Genomic DNA, 4,674 nt, shown 5'->3' on the forward strand with positions numbered 1-4,674 from the left:
AGGTTTTACCATATATTCGGTCCAGTGAGATTGGTTTCAGATGTACCGAAATAGTAACCAATTGTAATTTTGGAAATTAATTTTGTTCTCTTTTCTGAGCAATGTTATACGTGCCGCGTGATTCAGGTGTTTGAAACAGGCATACGGGTCAGTTCATTAAGACAGGGGTGCACAACCTGCGGCCCGCGGGCCACATACGGCCCCCTATCAATGTTTATGCGGCCCGCGGACGGTACAGGCCAAATCCCTTCTTTCGAAGTTTCTAAGTGTAGAACTTTTCCCTTTCACAAAGTCATTAGCCCCAACTGTTTTATAACTTTCCCTGAAGGGAGAAATGGGGGGTTGTTCTATAAATAAGTCTATTTCTAGCTAACACTTTCTGGTTTAGATATCGAATATTTTAAGTCTAATAGATAGTATTATAACGATTTTTTGAAGAATCAAATAAAATAAAATGATGTTAGAACGTCATTTCCGATGTTATCAGGAAGTTTCTATTTTGGCGGGAAATCTTCAATTTTATGCTTCGGAAAACTTGCTTATTCGTCTAAATAGCGTCAAATAACAAAAATAAATGAAAATAGCGCTGAAAAACTATGAAAATAACGATTTTTTATGATTTGTTTACATTCTAGATTCTGATTGGTATTGTCGAATTTGAATCAATCTTTTCTGAAAAGACGCTTATTCGTCAACATAATGTCATTCAAACTAGAAAAAACTAACCAGAGTTCAAAAAGAAATGTACAAAAAGCTATAACAACCAATAATTTACAATAATTATCTCTCCATAGACTGAGAATAGAAAAAAAATTTTTCGCATCAAATTTATTATTATTAAGTTGGACCAAGAAAATTAATACTGTAGTTGGAATAGAGTCATTATGACTAAAAGGAAGCCGTTTGCACTAAAATATTTTGGATTTAATAATTATTACAAACTGCGTCAAGCCATAAACTTGTCAACAAAGAGGGTTGTAAAATGATTCCGTGTAGCTAGAAAGCTGCGGTTTCTTTTGTTTGAAAGAAAACAGATATATTTAGGTTATTTAAGTAGTAAATTAATTGGAACTTTTTATTTACTTTTATTTTTACATTCTTTTTTTCGTAAATTTAAAATTAAATTATTATTTTTAATTTTTATTTTATTTGAAATTTAACAGTCGTAAACTGTGATATATTTGTGACAGAAAACAAAAAACAGATTGATTCTAGCGCCAATTTGAAACGAGATATCGCAATTTTAATAATTATATTTAAAATATTCAGATTTTCCACTGCACTGTGTTAATCACTTTTGATTCATTTCTGAACACGGGGGTAAAACTGACGGGCCATAAATATAATTTAGGTAAGAATGGTAACCACATTTATGATGGATTAGTGTCCTGCACCTGGCATGTTGACGATCTGACTCACAAATTCTGAGAAATGGTGGAGACGCCCGGACAGGGGTCGAACGAATTAAGACCTGCCTGGCCACGTGTGCGTAATAGTCTTCTGTCCCCGCCTCTTTAGTCTTTGGTCAGAGTGGATACAGAACAAAGCACGTGGTAGTCTAGCTTGCCTTATCTCAAACATGATTTGTTGCGGGCCTCAGAATTTTCGGCACAATGAGACATTGTTTTGCAGAGTGAACAGTATGGCGCCGGGCATTAAACGCAAGGTCAATCGCGAGAATCATCAGTTTCAAGAAGTGGAAGTGTGGACTAACAAGTACTGTTTTGTGCAACAGAACAACAGCATTATTTGCCTTTTGTGCAATGGAACAATAGCAGTGCCAAAAGAATTCAACCTGAAGCGACATCATGAAAGCCAACACAAGGATTTCCTTCTGCAAGGTACGGAACGCAAACGGAAAATCGAATCGTTACGACGATCACTAATCAGCCAACAAAATGTGTTCAAGAAACAATCTGGAGAATTGGATGCGGCTGTTGAAGCCAGCCTAGAAATATCTGCTTTAATAGCCAAGAATGGGAAACCTTTCACAGATGGCGATATGATAAAAAAGTGTCTTATCATCGCAAGTGAGATGTGTCCTGAGAAGACAGTGTTTTCAAACAATCAGTCTTAACCACATGACGATACAACAAAGAATCTCGCAAATTGCATCAGACATTTCTGGCCAACTTAATATTTTAGTTGCAAACTGTGCTTATTTTTCTTTGGCTGTGGAAGAATCCACTGACATATCATCAACAGCACAAGTGATTGTGTTTATTAGAAGTGTTTCACTAGATTTTATTGTGAATGAAGAATTTCTTGGCATGGCATCACTTTCTGGACATACAACTGGTGCTGACTTATTTACTAGTTTATTGAGCGTTTGCAACAAATCAGCACTGGACTTTGACAAGCTATCCAGCATTGCCACCGATGGAGCACCATCTATGGTTGGATGTGAGAATGGCATGGTCACCTTGCTGAAAAACCACCTTGGGGACAGGCAAAAGGAGTTAGTCCAGTATCATTGCATAATTCACCAACAGCAACTTTGTGCAAAGAAGCTGGGATTTGAACGTCTGCTGAAAGATGTATATGATACTGTGAACTTAATCCGCCGTCATGGACTCAACCATCGACTCTTCACATCATTTCTTGAAGAAATAGATGCTGATTATGCTGACCTGCCCACGTATACTGAAGTTCGTTGGCTGAGCAAGGCAACAGTCCTCAAGAGATTTGTGGAGCTATTGGGGCCTATTATCACTTTCCTCAAAGAACGGGGGAACACTACAAGGAATTTGGAGGGACAAAGATGGCAGTGTGATTTAGCTTTCCTTGCTGACATTACTGCTTATCTAAACGACCTTAATTTGAGATTGCAGGGAAAGATGCAACTTGTTTCTCAGTTGACAAGTAACATCAATGCATTTATGACCAAACTATCACTTTTCAAGTCCCACATGCAATCAGAGAACTTTACACACTTTCCACATTGCAAGGCCATGAAAGAGAAATACCCACATATGAAGATGGATTACTCTGACCAAGTTAACACCCTCCTTACATCATTCAATGAGAGGTTTGGTGAATTCCAGAAATACAAGATCTACCTGCAACTTTTTTCAACTCCATTTGATGTGAAAGTGGAAGATGCCCCTCCAGATGTCCAACTTGAGTTGATAGACATCCAGTGCAGTGATGAATTGAAATCACAGTTCAAAAATTCTAATCTCCTCACATTCTACAAAGAACTGCCAGATACATCATTTCCAAAACTGAAAGACAATGCTCGATTTTGTGCAAGCATGTTTGGCAGTACCTATGTATGCGAACAAGCGTTTTCGCTTATGAATTTAAACAAGTGCAAAACACGGAACAGGTTAACCAACGAGAATTTGGAAAATCTGCTGGTTGTTTCAACATCTGCCATTACACCAGACATCAAGAAGATTGCCGCCAGCATCCAATCTCAGCCATCGCATTAATCGCTTGGAGGTCCGGCCCCCAGTCAGTAAACTTAATCCTAATTTGGCCCTTCTTCACGAAAGGTTGTGCATCCCTGATTAAGAACAAATACTTTTATACATTGCGAGTTAAATGCGTCGGCTTCTCTTCGTTCGAATGACGCCGTGTTTCAAAACGTACGATTTGCTACATTTGTGCGTATACGCTGACGCGTGGATGGGCGCGAGGACTCGTGTGTACACGTTTGTACTGTACGCTTCGTTTAATAACGCGCATACTTGCAGTAATCAGAAGCAGGGGTTAGCGGCGTAAGGTCAGCCGAAAGACGGGCGAAAATCGTTCCAGTGAAATCCAGTTTTGGCTGATTTTAAATAAGCAGTTTGTATTTGGTTCGGATATTAATAACACACAGTTTTGCTATTTTCAGAATGTTGCAAATCTATAACCAAGTTCCGTACATTGGTTTGAAAACCCGAAAGATGACGAACAAAACTAATTTTACCGCTTGTAAAATTACACGTATTCATCGTTTGTTTACGATTGAAAAAGTCGCGTTAAAATAATTAAATAATAGTAATTCGTCTTATAAGTAAAAATATGGAAAACTGGAAGAAATGAAAACTATTTATTTATAGTAGGAGTTTTCGTAGTTTTGCTACATATTTGAATTTTTAATAATTAACAATGTTAAGTAGTGATTGAGAAATCGATGAACATTTAAATTTGTGCAAATAAAAGGAAATATGTTATACACACATTGTACGGACACGTACACGTACAGACACGCATTGGCTTTACAATGGTTTTAAACCGACGAGACATAAACGACGTATACTAGATATTGTGCATGGAAATTGAGATCCTCTACGTTTACCTGGAAATCACTGTATATTTTTCACACGTGTTATAAGATGAAACATTTAACATCTAACAAAAATGGTTTGTAACAATTACCGAACAATAATACTAAAATGTTTGAACAACAATAACAACATCGTCACTACTTAACACTTTAAATATTTTCAACAATATATTTCTTTTATCGACATGGAGCTATGGCACAAACATGAAATCCAAACGAATAAACATCTCGTTATAAAGGACTAGAATGATTTTTTTCTTGGTTAAACGTAATAAATAATTTGCAGAAACAAAAACTGTACAATAAAAAATAAATAACTTTTTGTACATCGTACATTTTGCAATTTTAACTACTGTATTTTGGCAGGACAAATTGCACAATATATAATTTACTCTTTT

General features: G+C 36.6%; 1 pseudogene; it reads left to right on the forward strand.

Moving 5' to 3' along the window:
- Positions 1-1,079: 1,079 nt before the first annotated feature.
- On the forward strand, positions 1,080-3,449 carry LOC111627618 (annotated as a pseudogene).
- Positions 3,450-4,674: the final 1,225 nt, after the last annotated feature.

Source organism: Centruroides sculpturatus, unplaced genomic scaffold (genome assembly GCF_000671375.1).
Source record: "Centruroides sculpturatus isolate CEXI.00-Female unplaced genomic scaffold, Cexi_2.0 scaffold357, whole genome shotgun sequence".
Classification (NCBI taxonomy): domain Eukaryota; kingdom Metazoa; phylum Arthropoda; class Arachnida; order Scorpiones; family Buthidae; genus Centruroides; species Centruroides sculpturatus.